Consider the following 18,708-nt stretch of genomic DNA (forward strand, 5'->3'; position numbering starts at 1 on the left):
GGATATGCCCAGTTGCAGACTCATTTCTGTATTTCATGGCTTTGGTCCAAAGTGGAAGACCTTTCCCTGTTCCCTACATATCCATCTCTGCTGCATTGGTATCCTGGACCCCAAGGGCTACAGACATGGCCACTATCTCTTAAGACAGTCTTTTTAAATCTTTCATTTCTTCCTTCCAGCTCCCTTGTTTTACTTGCCATCTACCCCAGTCACTTCCCTCACCCTCATCAATTCAACCCTAGCCATGAGGCAATTTGCTTCTCTCTGAAGGCTGCAAGCATTTCCCCTTCTTTTATCTGTCACAGTTCCCGATTTTCTTGCACTCAGTCCACTTTGTTCCTCATTTTCTGAAGAAAAAGACCCTGACAGTTCATACCTATATACCTATTCTACCTAGGGCATCTAGCTCAGCTTACATCCTTAAAACCCACAGTTTCATGGTTCTGTCTTTGAAAGATGTGAGCAAATTTGAGTTTGGTACAAGTAGTCGCAACACCATTAATATAATAGGTTTATACCAGGGAAAAAATAGTCTAGATTGTCTGTTTGCCATTAAAAATAACTGTCCAGAATAGATGTGCCCTCTGTCCAGCCACACAGCTCATTCATCTTCATTGCCTCTGTCACTCGTAGGAGACTGTTCTTTTTAAAGATTTCAGTAATAAAAAAATGTTTCAATTTCCACTAATACTCCATTGTTTGCAAGTTTGGACAATTCAGCATACTTTTGATAGTTTTTTTAAGAATTAGCTCTTGCATACTGCATGCTTACCTTTGAAAGACTGCTTATACATATATAGTTGAATTTGTTGCTAGAAATAAATTCCTACAAGCCCACATTATTTTGAAACCAATAATGTAGAGAATAATAATGTATAGTGACTATTTAAAGTGTTGCTCCAGTTTTCTGTCAAAGAACAGTAATGGCATTTGGAATAGAATTAGCAAGTGATATTATACTAAGAATTGAAAGTACAGCTCCCTTTTATTTTCTAGGATTCAGTGTGGCAGAGCTGATAATAAAATTGCCTCATTTTCTAAAATTCCCTTTAAAATGTTTTCTTCATTTGAAAAAATGTAGATGATTTTTAAAAATCGGGTTAGTGATTGAATGAGTTATATGCATGCAGAATTTAAAAAAAAAAATAAATCCTTGCTCAGTTTCTAGCCTGCCTCATTTTCAAGATCCAACTTTGCAAGCTCCGGATCTGTCTCAAGGACAGGCCTTCGCCAAGAAAGGCAGCACACTGGGTCATGGTTGAATAATTCTGGTCAAGGAAGTTTCCAAGGAGTCTGCTTTTAACCTGTACCTGCCCTGTAGGTCAAAGGAAGACTCTACTTTTCATGCTCTGAAGGTAATCCCACCCACACTCCACAGTAAACAAGGTTTTGTAGAACAATGTATAAGCGTTTTGTTCCTTGTTTTCATCATGGTTCACTCTGAAGATGTATGTCCTTGCTTTGTCACTAGACAAAGTCTATCAGGGCTGGGTCATTTTCCTGTTCCACCCAGTTCCCAACTTACCTGTTTTCCTGATTAGCTCCTTAGAAGTCACATGGTGTGGGGATCACCTCTCACTGTGTATGAGTGTAACAGTGTGTTATGCAAAGAGCTTCTGATGTATGCAAACCGGTGGCTTGTCACTTGTAAATGTAAGGAGGAAGGAGACAGGAGAGTACAAAAGCCAGCTGAGAACCCAGCAGGAGTCCAGAGAGAATCATCTCACACAGTGGTCAAGAGAAACCATAACAAATATTTCACGCAAAGAGGTTCTGCTTTTTTTCCTATTTTACACCTCTTGGGTACACATGGACCACTGGCTTCAAGCAGTACTAGTAGTACTACCAGTAGTACATTACTAGTAGTAATGGACATGGTGATTTAGTGAACAGCAGTGTGAGAACAGAGAAATATACAGCAGAGGTGGTCCAAAGATAAGGGGAAAATATCATTCAGAAAGCTACTTTTACAGATAAATACTATCAAAAGGCATGTATCTATGAATCTAATCCATTGATAAGAGTGGACAAAGCTAACAATTTCCCCCCCACATTACCAGGAACTTCTTTGATAATGAGGGAATATAGCTGCTTTTGTGTAAGATGTTGGCTGCAATGTGTAAGCATGCAAAGGAGAGTAAAACATTTAAAATTCAAAGCTGTCCATGTAAGAAGCAGTGTAGCATGAATGGCCTCATTTGGAGCAAATTCCCATTAATGAGGTTTGAGAGGAAAAGCTGTCAGACAGCTAATAACTACTTATTAACATGTGTTGATTTGAATTCCTTTACATTGGTATTAACAACAGAATACTGACTGCATTGGTTTTAAATTGGTTTGGCAGGACATTATGAGAATTCCCCTTCCCTTCAAATATTTTATGTCCACACTTGAAATCCTAGAAGGAAAAAGTGCCATTTGAGGAACAAACCATTGCACTTGGGAAGTCTTCAAGCTCTCATAGACTCACAGGGGATGACTGGAGCAAAGAAATCAGTGTTCATCTTTCCTTCTTCCATACCTGTAATTCCTCGTGCCCACACCTCTACCTCTGTTAGACACCTCTACCAAAGTCAGTGGATGCTGACACAAGCTATTTTTTTATCATTAAAGTCCATATTGCTTTGCCAGCTTGGCAATTGTCTGCAATTTAGAACAATAAGTTGGGCAGAGTGCCTTGATGTTTACAGCACAGTAACTATTTTCCTTTAATTACAAAATTTCTATGGCTGCATTAAATGCCAGATGCTTCTTGTTACCTTCCAGTTCACTTCAGTTAATACCTTGACTAGCACATCTTGACTGAAGCACCCTTTTCCCTGTGCCCTTTCTTTTTCCAGATTAGGTATTTCCTTGCAGTGGTTGCTATTCACAGTCCAGACCAATAGAAAATTAATAAACCAGAATGGAGGCACTCTGAGCTCCACTATTAGGGGGCTTTAGTTATATCCAATGGGCTTTCTGAATAGAAAAATTCACTACGCTTCTCTTCATAACTGGGAGACAGGCACTCAATTCAGTTCCTTCACAGTCTTATCAAACTGAGTTGGAGTTTTTTAAACTTTGGGGTGTGTTTTTTTTTAACTACTGTGAGTGTGTTTACAGAGGTTGAAAGCAGGAACAGGGGTCAGCTGCTGTGTTCTTGTTCTTCTGTGCTTCTTGGTGGATGTTAAGGATTGTAAACATAGACTACATGGATAGTTTCTGGAAAAAACCAAACAAACACAAAAAAAACATCCCCAGAGCAACCAACCAAAAAAAAAAAAGGAAAATAAAAAAAGCCACAACAGAAAGTATCTACTCCAAGTCAGTGCCAGCTAATTATAGCAACTGTGTGCCAAGCTGTCATAAGCCCCAGAGTGAGCATGCATGGCTTCGGGCAGGAGGACCTATGGTGGGCATTTCTGTCTTGCAGCTCTCTTCCTGTGTCACAGTCCATAACTGTATGCTGTTGAGATTGAAACTAGGAATAAAAATCTCTTTCCTCTCTGGTTTTCACATTATGTGAATCTCAGTGGCAACCCAGAACTCAACTCACAGACCCCTGGGGAGGTCAGACTGATGAGATGAGATAATTATGAGAATTCATGTTTGCTATAATTGTGATTTATTTCTCCTGTAAAATTCACTCATCTCAATAAAGATGCATGGGCTATTGAGTCTACACAAACTGTTTCATACTCATCAATAAAATGGTTTGGGGGACATGTGATCCATGGATCTTCTCTGTAACTAGTTCAGTATTTAATTCCTGCTAACGTAGACCAGGAGATTGTGTCTAATTCAATTTGCCAAATCATAAAATGACATTTAAAAGTGACTCATATATGGTTAGATGAATGTGTAGGTCAGATGCCTTTGTAATTCCTTTCAATATCATTAATTTGATATACTGAATTGCTATTTACAGACTCCAGTTCCATGCAATAGAGAATAAACCTCAGAGAAGTAGCCACAGTAAGTGCTTTTAGAGGTTTGTTGTTTTTTTTTCTGTGCTGTAGCACTGAGGAATGCTGATGTCTCTTCCTAGCTTGTCTTCAGCCTTGTAACATCATTAATATCATTACACAGAAATATCACAGCACTGACAAATGAAAAACAAAACAAAATCAAGAATACCCAGAGAAATTTCTGAGATTGGTTTTATTCACTTGGTTATCACTGTAGTTCAGTGAGTGTCACTATCAGTAATAGTGAAGAAAATTTAGGTCTCAATATCACAAGCTTAATGGTAAAGTAGTGTACTGTTATCATAGCTTGGTCTTTTGACTGTCCTTTTAAAATTATTTTGTGTAATTTGATGCATGTGTGATCATCCAAGTTGCTGCAAGATCAAGGGTGTCATTTTTACATTCCCAAACTGCAGACCTAACCTCAGTTTTTGAAAACTTTCATTGGTATTTTGCTTTCTGTATTTTATTTCCCTGGAGGCAATATAGCTTTAACCCTCCCAGCCTGACTGCATCCTGTTCAGCTGGATTAATCTTAAATCTGACTATTATTAATGAACTTTAACCTGGAGAGTGGTTTGGTCACAAAATAGGCTCAGGCAGCAGTAAACTCACCCTCATGTATACCAAACAAGTCAAATGAAGAGGGGAAAATATGCTGAGGGTGCACTTGGGTTAAACACTGATGCACTGAAATTATAGAAACACTCCTTGAAATTTTGGGGCTGTTTTTCCTCTTGCATTTAGTGGTGTGTTACTGTAAAAGGTTGGGTTAAAATGCATTTGTAGACCAAAACAGTTGGTCCTGAGAAAATGACATCCACACAAGACACATTGCAAGGAATTATTCTTCGGACTAGTTTTAGCTCTGTCTCATGGTCTGCATGCCCATCAAAGGCTGTATGACCAAAAAAGCATGAGTGATGGGGATGGGCCGGGAGATCAGCTCCAAAAACACACTTTCGATCTGAACTGCCCGTGTGAGTGCATCCCCTGAGGCCCAGTGAGGAAGGTGCTGCCCAGAAATTAAATATTTGCATGGGAAGCTCCGCTGTTGCACTGGAGTTGCCCAGGAATTGAGTGAGACAGATTCATTGGTTTGAAGTCAAGAGGTAAATAATAGGCATGAAAAGCAGCCAAAGAATGTGCAAGAGAAGATGGTAATAAGTCTTAGCTGAAAAGGAGGTAGGATACTCAGAAATTATGAATAAATATATGGGGGAAAGCTAAAGGCAAAGGAAATATTTTCCTGAACATCCAATTATGTTATTTTCCTCAGAAAAGTGTTCATATTTAGAAAAATCCCGGGTGGAGGGGAAGACATTTAGCACCTTTTCTTTACATAGAACATCTGAGGGCAGAATTTGTGAACACAGATTATGTTGAACATTTTTTGGCTGGTTTGCCAAACCCGCCTAACCATTATCAGCTGACATCAGGTAAAGAAATGAGCCTGAAAGAGAGAAGGATAGATGTAAATGCTGGAATTCAGTGAGGTCAAAGAAGTCACACAGATGGATGAAAGGAGTGAGAAGTCTTCCTAACACTTGTTTTCAAATGAGCAACTCTAGCAGCTGAAGAAGCATCAAAGTGAGCCTCGCCAAGGGACTTTTGTCTCCTAGCTGGATTCTCAGGTGTCTAATAAAGTAGAAGCAGTGCTCTGAATTTTTTTTCTCTCAGGTGGGCTATTCATAATATCTATTATGTGCAATTTCCTGTGATTGATGGGTTGAGCTAAAGAAAGGGCCCTGTCCTCGATTAGTGTGTTTTTAAGAATCTCTCCCTTTACTTGTTAGGCTACTCCCATAAAAATCAGTTGGGTCTTAGTATCACTGAACTTTTGATCTTCATGTCAAATTTGAATGAAGTAACTATATGGTTCAAGAATTAGTGTGGGAGGGTGGTGTAGTGATGGAGGTAAGGAACAAAGGGATAGCAAGACCAAACACTGATACAACAGGATTGCAAAAGTTTTTTGTCTTTTAGAAGGCAGGCTCAAAAAAATAGATAGGAACAAGCATTGAATGAACATTATTTCATGATTCTTGACATTTTTCTCATTCATTTTAATTAAGTTACTATAGACTGAATGGAAAATTAAGAGTACCACCTAAAAATGTGCAGCTGCTGCATGACATCAAATCTGAGTGTTTTGCATTAAGTTGTTTGTTCTGGAGTTTGATAAAGAAGCTGAGTTTAACTGCCTCCCTCTTTGGGTTCCTCACAGAAATCTGAAAGTGCATGTTTTAAACAATATATTTTGAACAAAAGAAGGAGGCTGCTGTCATGGTACTGGGAACTGAAGAAGAAAATACCTGCTTGACTGAGCTGCCCTTTTCATCCAGAGTAGTGTGAGACAAATGCACTGAATCAAAGCCTGAGCTCCAGATGCCATGTACAGTTGGAGATGGCTTCCTGCCAACGAGTTTCCAAAGCAAACAAGGAAGAGCAAATTTGCGTAACATAAAGTACAGCCACACAGGGAGGCAGTGAACTGGGTGGTTCCCTTCAGTGTGGAAGGGAATGTTAAGTGCTTAAATAGAATGTTCCTTTAGCCAGAACAGAGCCTGATAGAAAGAATATGATTTTCAACTCTGATCTTAAACTCTGAGCTTAACCAAGTCAGTCAATGATGTTTTGGCTGTGGGTGGTGTAATACTGTGATTATACCTTGCTTTAAGGCATGTCTCCAAGACTTAGAGTGGTTTCTGATATCAGAATAGTTTGGGTGGGAAGGGACCTTAAAGACCACCTAGTTCCAACCTCCTTGCTAAGGGACACCTTTCACTAGACTGGGATATTAAGAGACCCATCCAACCTGGCCTTGAACACTTCCAGGGAATTGGCATTCACAGCTTCTATGGGCAACCTGTGCCAGTGCGTCATCAGCCTCAATGTAAAGAATTTCTTCCTAATATCTAATCTAAACTAACTTTATCTCGGTTAAAAAACATTCCCCCTTGCCCTGTCAATACACGCCCTTGTAAACAGTCTATCTCCATCTTTCATTTTGGCTTCATAAATAACCAAGCCAGCACTGAGGTAGATTGGAAGTAAACTCTAGGTCAAACTAGCTGTTGCCAAAGAGACTCCAATGCATTTGGCAATAAACTTTCAATGGCAAGATCTGCAGATCTCTGTAGTTGGCCATAACATAACTTATGACCCGATATTGCATGTAGAAAAACCCTGGAAATACCCATTGTTGTAAGATGCTTTCCCTGTCAAGTATAGTGAAGGAATAATAGTGTTGGAAATAAAGACCATCTAAGGGAAGATAATTCTGTCGTTCAGCCTGCTTGCCATGTGTGCTTCTTGTATGAATGCTGAAACAGTTCCTGCCTTGTTGGACTCCAGGATCTTAAGGTCTTTTCCAACCTAAATAATTCTGTGATTCTATGATATGAGGGCTGTCTGCCCTCTTGTTCTGCCTGCCATGGTAGCACCTGGCTCTGGTTCACAGTTTAGAAACCTCAGTCTTTGTTTGTAGATTTACTGCCTAGGGGTCTGGTTACATAGAAAAAGAAATGAATATGTCAGGTCTACAGCAGTTCATCCGGGAAATTTATAAATGGGATTGCATCTTCACATGCATAACTGTGGAGCATTGCAGAATGAAAACAATGGCTTCAGTTTGTTACAACAGAGGTCTGGGTAGCAGAAGACTTAGTAGAGTATAACAGTTTGATATCTGAGACTGTGATTCATTCAGAGGCCATAGCTCCCTTCTGTACCCTCCTCCACTTGCTTATCCATTGAGATGAGAAAAATAAACCATAGAAACTTAATGAGAAACAAATACTTCTGCTGGGTTGGTCTGCAGTGGGAAGCCAAACTGGAGAAACTACTGCATTACTGATTTGGTCACCTTTTTTTTTTTTTTTTTAATTCTGAGTTCTCATTTAGTCCTGAAGTTCAGGAACATCATTGAAGGACTGATCTGTGTCTCACATGCAGACATGCTCAAAAAAACTTGGAACTGAAGGCAACAGCATAGTCTCTGGGATCAGAGTGAGATACTACCGTGGCAGATGCAAACATACTTGAACAAATAATGATGCTTGTTACTTATGGCACGTAGCAGCACTGCTCCTACAAACTAGGTATGTGTGGGTCTCCAAAAATTGTTTAGTGTGACTGCATGAGAAGAGGGGAATCCAGAAAAGTGCCATAGCAATGTGCTCTGTTTCCCTGTGTAGGGTAGATGTGCTCCCTACAGAAGTGTGCTGGAATCTTGGACATTGAAATGACTACCATATGAAATGAGGTCTCTCTTAAAGTCAGGCAATAAGGGGCACATTCTCTGGGTTTTTTTTCCAGTTCTTTTGAATCCCTTCAAGGATTCAAGTGGCAGCTGCTGGGTAAAAGAGCCAGTGCCATTTCACAGTGGGCTAGAGGGAGATTACTGAGCTGTCCAGTGGGGCTCTAGAAACAAAAGGTCAAAATAGTTTAAACTGTGTTGAGCCCAAGGTTTCAATTCATACTCATTTCCTTATCTTAAAAAATACCAAAACAGCAAACCCATTCCAAATTAATGTGTGTGTGTGTGGTTCCTTTGGTTTTAGCAAGAATTGCCATAGAGGTTGTAATTATGCACGTGGTAAAAACAATGCCTACTAGTACATGTATTACCAGAAGTCATATGTCTAAGTCTTCAGTGCTATTTGAGAAAACAATTATTTCTGAAACAAAAAGTTAGTGCATCAATTTGGCATTCCCTCAAAGTGGGCATTGGTTCTTTACTTTGCTAAAAATCAAAGAATATGCCATTATCTTTAAACTACAGGTGCCACTCATATTTTTATTCCCCCTCTTTTCCTAGTGCTACATAGTATGTAAAGTTTTAAACTTGTGTACATTGGTGCCACTTGATTCCAAAGTGTCTTTTTTTTTTTCCATAGCTCTGTCTACTTTTCTATAATGCAGATTTTAGAGTTGGTTGGGTTACAATTCTGGGTGAACCAATTTTACACAGTGTGTATATATATACACACACACACATACACATAGATACTATGTGTAAGTGTGTGTGTGTGTGTGTGTGTGTGTGTGTGTGTGTGTGTGTGTGTGTGCGCACAAATGTATTTAAATTGGAGCCATTAGTTTCCAAGAGTGGAAGCCTGAATGCTGCAAGTATGGATTCGGGGTATTTCTTCCAACACAATTATGTGAAGATGCAGGGACCTGTTACAGTCACAACACATTCTAGGAACCTAGTAGGTTAAAGTATATTTCTGACTATCTCATTACTTAAACAGCCCTCTCAGTTCAGTGTGAACTAGGGATTTAATAGCAGCTCCCAGCTGAAATGAATGGTGCTTGCTTGGCTGAGCATCTTAGTCAGCTTTGAAAATTTTAAATCTGGTTGTATCCCTCCTGGCCTTTTGGGTTCTCTGAGGAACAAACCCAACTATCCTTGCAAGGCATCCCTGCTCAGGGGAAGGCAGACAGGTGATGGCACCTGGTGATCAAAGATACCAAAGTCATCAGGGAGCTCTACAGATACCACTTTGGGAGCTCATTCACAGATACAGCCTGGAGCAGATTGCAAGCCAGAGCCATCTGTGTAATCTCAGGGATGTAAGCAAAGCTGAAGCCAACTAAATGAGAACATCTAGCTTTTCTGATACATCACAGCCTTAACCACAATATGGAAGTTTGTGCAAGTCTGTCTTTGCCAGATTGTCAACCTCAAGTGACAGCTGTCCAAGTAAAGGCTTGCAGCACTGTCTGATGTTCTACAAAAAATCCCATACTTTTTCATCCGCCTTCATCAGCCAACAAAGAGGCAGAAAACCAAAAACCAGATTTCTTTAAAAAATAGAATAAAATCCCAGCAGATGAAGAACCTCAGTGTCCAGGCACAGAGTAATGGCAGGCAGAATAAGGGGAGAAGAGGGGGAAAAAGGGGATTGATTCTATCATTCTCCCCACCTCCATGTTCAGCTACTTCAGGTAGCAGTCCTAGCTTGTCTGTCACTTGCCATTCAGCAGCAGCAGACTGTGTTGGACTGATGCCTTCTCTCCCAACACTGTTCAGTGCTGCAGTGGCATTGCCTCTAGGAGGAAGTGGTCCTGGTTGAGCTATCTCAGAAGCACTGACACCCTTGTGCTGCTCTTCTCTGTGTACAGCCTTACACAGGGCACACAAAACCTAAATTGAGCAGTCTTTCCCCAAATCCAGTAAGACACTTTCTAGAGAGAGCACCAGAATGATCTCTCTCCCAAAACAGACCTAGCACATTAACATCTTGGTCTTGGAGAAGGCTGTCCACAAATGGAGTTTTCCTAAAATCCATGAGCATCCATGTTTCACTGACAGAAGGTACTGAATCAGAGAGAAGCTAGCACATGACCTATGTATTGCACACTGGCTGATAAAGCCAAGGACAGAACCCAGATCGATCCCTTCAAGATCAAATAGTTTCTTCAAGATCAAAACCCTGAAGACTCCACTGTTTCCATGAAGCATGTCCACTCTGGGCACTGAGGAACTGGTAGTACAGGGAAACACATGCATTTTTCAGATTTTTCTGCTCCTAAAAAAAGTAACGGCACATGTTCTCCACAATGGTCTCCTGAAACAGTTCCATAGAGTAAGTACTGCAGCTGATACTACATGAATTTTTACTTTATGACCCTCTGTGTTTCTTCAGTCTCTTTGGATTCTAGGTGGTAAAGGAGCTGAGAAAAGGAACTTTATACAGCCCAGAAATGTTTAAAAAAATCTGTTCAAGCCTGTAGTGTGAGCATCTGGGGTAGGCAGAAATGTGAAGGCATGCCTGACAGCAAGTGTACACACTGTATAGTGCCACGTGGAGAAGAGCAGCCAAGATTACCCCAAGTGATGTCTCTGTGACATAGTGCAGCACCATGCAAAAATCTTACTCACTTCACGCTGGCTGTGTTGTGCCTAAGGATCTCTGTGCTGAACTGCACCATGCAACATAAGCATGCACAGAGCTACCAGCTGTCCCTGGTATGCTTGCAGTGCCATCCCCACACACGCTTACCTGCAGCTAAGTATCATCCTTTATTTTAGCCAAACTATGGCTTGTACTGGGAGTGCAGGCCTAAGTCCAAGCACTGTTTATGTTTGGATGGCTTGCTCTGTGGTGAGGACAAAGGCAGCCCTTGAAGCATGTCTAGTCTCTCTAAGGAAGAGAGGAAATTTACACTGCAATTCAATGGGAAAAAGCATCTTTGCTGGCACAGGAAAGTAGGATGCAACTCAGTAATTCTCTGGGAAATGAAGCACCAGTGATTATGCCATAGACAGTGCAGAAAAGCTGTAGTTTTGCACTCACCCTCACTTCCAATCACTGGTGTCCCTGGAGCTCTGGGGTTCCGTAACCTTTACAACAATTTGGTTGTAAAGCTCCAAATCCCTTCTTCCTTCAAATGTTTGTGAGCTGCAGTCTCATATAAATAAATAGTTTCTTCACAGAACGGTTTCAATTTAGAAGATGTTCTACACTTGTTTTGATCAGCACATGGCCCATCAGGATGACTGATTAAAAGCCTTGATATTTCTTCAGGTTGTTTTCTGAGAAAACTTGATGCTGAGAAAATCAGACCGTATTTCTTCTTTGTTTACAATGATGACACTGACTTTTCATGGAGAAGCAGTGAGTTAATTTGAGAACTTTGCTTTCATGGGACAATAGGTCAGGATGTCACACAACACTCTTCCTTTGCAGCCCCATGACAACAACTGGATAGGAGGAGATATCTCTGCCTGCCAGTCTTCCAGCTCTCAAATGGTTAGATGGCAAAGGGTGACTCCTTTTCAGCCTTTGAGAATTCTGAAGGGAAATGTCAGCCTTTGTTTTCTGGCCATACTGGATGTAAAGAGCTGCACAACATGTGGTGTCCATCTGGAGAAGGAACTGCAAAAGCAATTGGGCACCATGGTTAGAATGGCTCAGGGTGACTTTAAATTTCTTGTACGTTGAATCTGTGTGTTCTGCTGGCAGTTACCAGAACAATGAAACAAGGTTTTCTGCTCCACCGGGGAAGTGCCCAAAACACTTGCTGGCATGTACAGCCATGGGGTGATGCCAGGGTTGCTGGTCCATTCAAGGTGCTCCAGCAGAAACATTGGCAGCAGCCACAGCCTTCCCTCCTGGATGCTTAGCATGGCCTCTGTTTGTTTATATGTGGTTTGGGCTGATGGCATTTCTCAAGGACAGGGAAATCCCTGCTGGGTGTGCCAGTGCACTAATGAGGCTATCAGGGTCTAACCAGTGGGCTTAAGTAGGGGCAGCTTTGATGGGAGCCTTGCAGCCAGTTACCCAGCAAGAAGAGAGAATATGTTCCCTTGCTAAGGGAATGTTTTAGGGCTGATCTGCACATAGGCAGAAAATGAAGAGTTGACAGAATGTTTCCAGGTGCATGCCCCAGCGAGTGGGGTGGAGATGACCACCTCTGACAGGTGACCTCCATCTGTTTCATAGGGAATGGGGTGCATGAGATGACCACAACAGTATGGCTGCATGCTCATTGGCTTCCTTGAAGTAGGTCTTGAAGTAGGCTACAGGCAATGTAGGCAGTTGGCTGATCTGCATGGGTAGGAAGTGCAGTGCCGTGGCATGCATTTTTAATGTCCACCCTTCCTGCTCCCTCCATTCTTTTACTACCCTCTAAGAAGGATGGTGTGACCTGTCCCACAGCCTCATACATCAGAGAGACTGGAAGGGAACCTAGCGGAGCATGATGATAGAAATGATCCCACCTTTGTGTCCCCAGGCTTCCAAAAACAAGGCTTTTTCTAAATCAGTGGGGAGAGATAAACACACTTGGGAGTGGGGAATCTTCCCACCAGGCTTCGACATTGATTGCAGAGGAATCCTTCTCCAGCTATGCCCTGTCTCTCCCTGTTGGCTGCAGACAGATGCCAGCTGCCTGTTTGGAGAAGGCAGCAACTTCTGAAAGGATAAATTTAGATGAAGCCAATCCCCTCCTGAGAGAATAAGCACGCATAGCTGTTTGTCTGGTCCTTATGTTTTAGTAATGTCCTGTTCCCCTCTCTGAAGGCTAAAGAACATATACTCCTACTCTTTTTCACTGATTGCTCAAAGACTTTCCTCGCTCTCCATGACTGCTTGAAAAATCATCCAGCCTAGGGCAAGAAGTGCAAGGCTGACTGAAAGGAGAAGGAAGGATCTGGCACCTGGCAGAGTGGCACAGGAAAATAGAACAAAAGTCATTCTCAACAGAAATATTTATTTATCTTAAGTCAGTGTGCAAACACAAGGCACAGCTGTTGGCTTTAATTAAGGAGACTGTGATTTGGTAGCAGTCTCCAGCCATTACCTGTAAATTGATCATTTTACAACCTTTTTACTGTGTTACAGTCTCGTTAAGGATTTTAAAACTTTATTCCTGGAGAACTGTTCAGAGAGCAAGCTGTTTAATCACAAACACTTTTTAAATTTTAAGCTGAACAATATCTGTGCAAATATCCTACTAAGAAAAATTTCAAGAGATTTCCAAACATATTGATATACAAGTGCAAATGTAAACAGTAATAAGTATCAGGTTGACTTTATCAATGTCTGAAGACTGCATTAGAAGTAAATAACAGATTGGATAAAGTTATTTACAGTTCAAAGAACACTTGCAGTAAAAATGAAATAAACTCTCAAAATAATCAGAGCATAGAATCATTCAGTATGAACTGCTTAATTGTTAAATGGTTTAGTTGGGATTTTAGGGCCTGAGCATTTGCAATAATCAGCTCCATCAGAGCTTCTGCTTTTAATATTCTTTTAAAAAGCAACAAAGGAGTTGTTTTGGCCTACCAGGCACCTGATATGAATTGCCTATATACAGCCATAGATGTTTTATTTCAAAGCACATATGAAAAGCCTCTCTGTATTAAAATAAAAGTTTAGGAGGAACAAGAATGTGACTGCATAAGGGAGGGCTTGGCCAAGCAGGGATTTGCACTTTGGGGAAGCCAGATCTAGGAGCATTGTTCATGGATGCTCTTATTATTTTTTACAGAGAGTGGGTGCAGCCTCAGTGCTAGGTGGTGCCTTCAGCTCTCTTGGCAACACAGATTCCTACTGACAACAGTCTTCTGCTGAATTTTACATTTTGACCCAGAGTTTCTGCCCAGAATAATGCTTCTCCCAGTCCCAGTCACTCATGGAAGTGAAGAAGTCTTATTCCGAATGGCAGAAGTGGATGAAGCAACAGATCTTTTAAGTAGCACCCCCCACCCCGTCCTCCCTGCACCTCACTGCTGCACCTCTGCAGGAGTGAGGAACTGTCCTGCCTTCCTGCCCCACCACTTTTCCTGCTTCACTGATTTTATTGAGATTTCCAGATCAACCTTCTCTTTCCTTATAATTCCTCTTTGCTTAAATTAAGGACAGTGCTGCATGAAAAAGGCAAGAAGTAACGAATGTTACATAGAAACTGGGACCTAAGGCAGAGCACAGAAAACAAGCAAGTCTTCTGCCAAGTGTTTCTTGGTACTGGCTAAGTTCTTGCAAACCCTGACAAAAGAAGTTTATGCCAGACAGTTTATGGTTTGATTTGTGAACAGGAGTAGGGCTCTGATTCTGCACATGTTCATGTATATGAGCATCTTCTTGCATTTGTGGAGGGCTGGTGAAAGTACCTACAATTGTAAATGGCTTTTAGTGTGTATGAAATGGAGTTTTTAATGGCCAGATTGCCTTTATTATCTGCTGGGAAAATCTTCCTGCATTAGTTTCTCCTTGTTCTTTCACGAAAGGCTGCATAGCTGCTCAAGCAATTTCTGCTGGCTTTCTGGCAGCTCTTCTTTCCTCTTTAAGGCTAATGTGCCATGGCGGATCCTGATAGTGGCCAAGGGGTAAAGTTACTCTTCATCATGTTTCATGTCTGAATTAAAATAAGGATGCACATCCTCATATGACACAGGTACCAGCCCTCTGTGACAGGGAAAGGGTGGAGAGCTCTCACCTTTGTCTGGACAAGCAGCTGTATGCCTCTTTTCTCACTGGATGCCCTCAAGACCAAAGTCTGTTTCTCACCCCCACTGAACTTCTCTGTCTTTGCCATGCTCAGCAATCCCTACGTCATGGATTCACTTGCCTTACCAAGAGGTCTGTTGGCATGCAGATGCATCTTGGTGGCAGACTTGCAGGTGCCCACAGCATGACAAGGGTGATGAGGATGGAGGGAAAGGTACTCAGTGCATTATTGGCAAGATTTTATTGGTGAGACTGACGTCAGCTACATAAAACACAAAGTCTGCAACCAGTGAAGAGCTGAGTTCCACTGTGTTTTTTACATGAGTGAACGCAGACTTTGTAAGTACCCTGCAAGGCCCATGGTGACAGAAAATGCTTTTGAGGTGTGCCTTTGGCAGCCCATGAAGTCAGATAATCCATAACCTCAAGTGCTTGTTGCCTGTAAAATGTGCCTGTGATGACGGGGCACAAGGGGCACTGCTCAGACCCTGCTTCCAACCTTGGGTCTGGGATGGCTTCTGCCTGCCCACAGGCATCCACAAAAGCAGTGAGTTGGGTGAGGGGCTGGGGAGGGACTACAGGGGGACCTTGCCTTCCTCAAGAGACACTGGTGTGCCTCAGGGTGAGATGTTGCTGCTCTCTCCTCTTTCACACATCTTGCTTCTTACTTTGCAGCTGGATTTTTTTGTTTTTACTTTCCAAAATGACTCTGGCATTCACCCCGTTGCAGGTAACTGGAAGCTGTGCCTTTTGTTGCTATGGGCAGAGCTAGGCTCTCCTGTGGTGCTAACCAGACTATTTCAGTCTGTATGCAAGTCAACCTCTACAGCTGGGTCCACCACACATGTTCAGAACAAACTGTAGCATTCACTCTGGGCAGTTGGATTAGATTAGTGGGTAATATAATAGGAGTGCTAAATCCTTATGATAACAAGTAATGTGCAGCTTTATCTTGTAATACTTTTAAAGCAAGTTTAGAGCTCCTAAAATTGCTTTGGTTATTTCCATGCCACTGTAATAAAATTCCTGTTCCCCAAGCCTTTTACAAGGCAGAATGTTCAGGATTTTTTTCTAGGTTTATCTCTGAGTTTGTATATTTCAACAAGTTATTATAAGGTGTAGATTTACCAGAAAACTTCTTGACTGTGTAGTAGTATGACCTGAACATCTGGGGATGAAGAAGCAAGCAGAGTCCTGGGACTGGGAGAAGCAGTGTATTAGCTATGGTGAAGGACAAAACATTTGGAAATGGACTTTTGTTTTTCTCTGAGATGAAAGAAAAAATACCCCCTACTTTGAAACACAATTCTAGTACGAGGATGACAGAGAGAAATTCTGATACAGCCTCCTTTTCCTTCTCTCCCAGAAGTTTCATTTAGATGGCTACCTCTGTGATATGTCTGTTCTAATGATCAGGCACTTACAGACTAAGTAGTGCAAATTTTTACATTTTAAACTTTAATGCATCCAGAAATGTTATAGAAAATTGCTCTTTTTAATGCCCTATCTCACGTGGAAGTGGAGAAAACCTGAAATTAATTCTTAAGCTCAAATTTTATGTCTTAGCTTAGCCCAGATGAACCATCCACCTCTGACCGTATTATCACAGAATTTGCTGAGTTGGAAAGGACCCACAAGGATCATCGAGTCCAACCCTTAACCCTGCACAGGACCATCCCCAAGAGTCACATCATGTGCCTGAGAGCATCATGCAGATGCTTCTTGAACTCTGTCAGGCTTGGTGCTGTGACCACTTCCCTGGGGAGCCTGTTGCAGCACAGAGCCATCCTCTGGGTGAAGTATCTTTTTCTAATATCCAATCCAAACCTACCCTGAGGCATAAATTCATGCCATAGGTCTCCCAGGACAGCTCAAGTCCACACAGCCTGTCAGTTCTCATGTGGTTAAAAATACCTTAAACTGAGTGTTTCACTGATACTGGTGGCAGATCTACATGTTGATCTATGTGTGTGTGGCTGATGCCACACACTGATTCATAAAGATCAGCTAATGTAACTGTTCTCCAGTTATCAGTTTTAACTCCTGCTAATCTTCAGATTCTCTTCTCTTGTTGTGCAGACTCAGTGAAGCTCATTTTCTTTTCTGTACTTTTTTCATGGCCATAACTGTGGAAGCTTACTTTTATATATGAGTTTGTTTCTTACATCCGTAGGAGACTGTAATGAAACTGTGTGAGATGAACTACATATTTACTTGCTAAAACACCTTAATTTGAACAGAACCATGTAGTCCTAGATATTAACCTTTGCACTAAGTCACATGCTGATCTTTTACCCAAGCAATGTCCTTAAGGAAACACTTCCCTTGTGGCAGTGATATAAGAAGCTTGATCCATTTGTTCTACAAATCAAAGATATTTTGTGCAGGGAGATATTGTGTGCAAAGCACTCTTTTTTTTTTCTAAAGATGATGGTTATTCTCTCATTGTCAATCAATACATGAACAACGTAGTCAGAACAGAAACAATATGGATAAATGCTTTCTCTAAAATTATAGAGGAGCCACTAGCAACAATGTGGGTGTTTTATAAAGCTCTCCTATTTATTTCCACCATTAGGTGTGGTCACTGTGTGAAAATCTGCATCTCTTTATGCTTTACTATAACATGACGCCAAAGCACCAACATTTCCAGGTATTTAGGGAAACAGATGAATTCTGGGGCAGGGCTTACTTCATGTGTGCTTGCTTTGCTTAGAGAATTAGATGGATTATTTCCTCATGCAGTGAGGACCAAATCTCCGCTCTGCAACTGTCTGCTTCAGTGGGAGTCTTGCCTGGGGAAGGACTTCTGAGTTTTTCTGGTCAGAAGGAAGTTACTCCTTTTATAGGATTAGAAAAGTATGCAGTTCTGTGTGCACCAATTAAATAACCCTCTCACTGTGCAAGAGAAAAAACATCACTTTAGATTAGTTCTCTTTTAGATGTTTTTCCTTTTACTGTTAGACTAATTTAACCTTATCCCTTCCTATGAATCCTGATTTGCTCTGTGCCAGGGGTGTGGATATGTGTGTACTTACGGAATATGTGTCATATGCTATTCTGCCACAGAGCATTAGTGAGCAATCCTTTTATACATAGACTGCAGGCCCCATTTTGCTACCAAAAAGGCAAAATGTGCGTATGTAGGAGGAGTGAAAAGATATATGATTTACGAAACATTTGTATCTCTGAAATGTGGCTTTACGGCTGTCAGAGTACATGTAATGTTTGCAGCCTATTATTGCCATATACAAAGTGGTTCCATAGCCTGAGGAAGAACAGACTTGAGCTGCAGAAAAGGCACACACATTTGTATTCATTCTCTTTCTACACCAGCGGTGCACTTCAGAGAGCTGAGAAATTTCATAAGATGGATAGAAGAGGATGAACACAGCTTCCCAAAAAGGTGAGTGGTGCCAATCAAATTAACCAGGCCACAATTGACTTAAGATTCAGAAAAATCACATCCAGATGTATCACTCTGTATTTTGAAGGCCTTCTAAAGGAGGTGAGACACTGGTCCATTGGTCTTGTTGTGTATCTTGACAATTACAGTCTAGTTTTCCCTTGTCTGACATGCACATGAGTGTGAGCTTGGAAAGAAGAGTACCAATTTCAAAACAAATAATTTTTTTGTCCAGCAGCTCTTCTGTCTAAATAAAGTGGTCATTACCAGATGCCTTGAAAAATTTTGGGATATTCTTATCAGCTGTTCAGCTGCTGACACTTACATGTAAGGTTTCAGTGAACTCATGTTTCCTGCTTCCTATTTTAAGTCACCATACATGAAT

General features: G+C 41.3%; 1 long non-coding RNA gene across 1 annotated transcript in view; it reads left to right on the forward strand.

The window, feature by feature from the left end:
* The window catches only part of LOC139678858 (uncharacterized), a 32,480-nt gene extending 14,157 nt beyond the window's left edge, over positions 1-18,323 (forward strand). The window contains exon 3 of the long non-coding RNA XR_011699109.1: positions 18,254-18,323. This is a non-coding gene — a long non-coding RNA (uncharacterized lncRNA). The remainder of the gene's footprint in view (positions 1-18,253) is intronic.
* Positions 18,324-18,708: the final 385 nt, after the last annotated feature.

The sequence above is a fragment of the Pithys albifrons genome, chromosome 1 (genome assembly GCF_047495875.1).
Source record: "Pithys albifrons albifrons isolate INPA30051 chromosome 1, PitAlb_v1, whole genome shotgun sequence".
In the NCBI taxonomy this organism is placed as follows: Eukaryota; Metazoa; Chordata; class Aves; order Passeriformes; family Thamnophilidae; genus Pithys; species Pithys albifrons.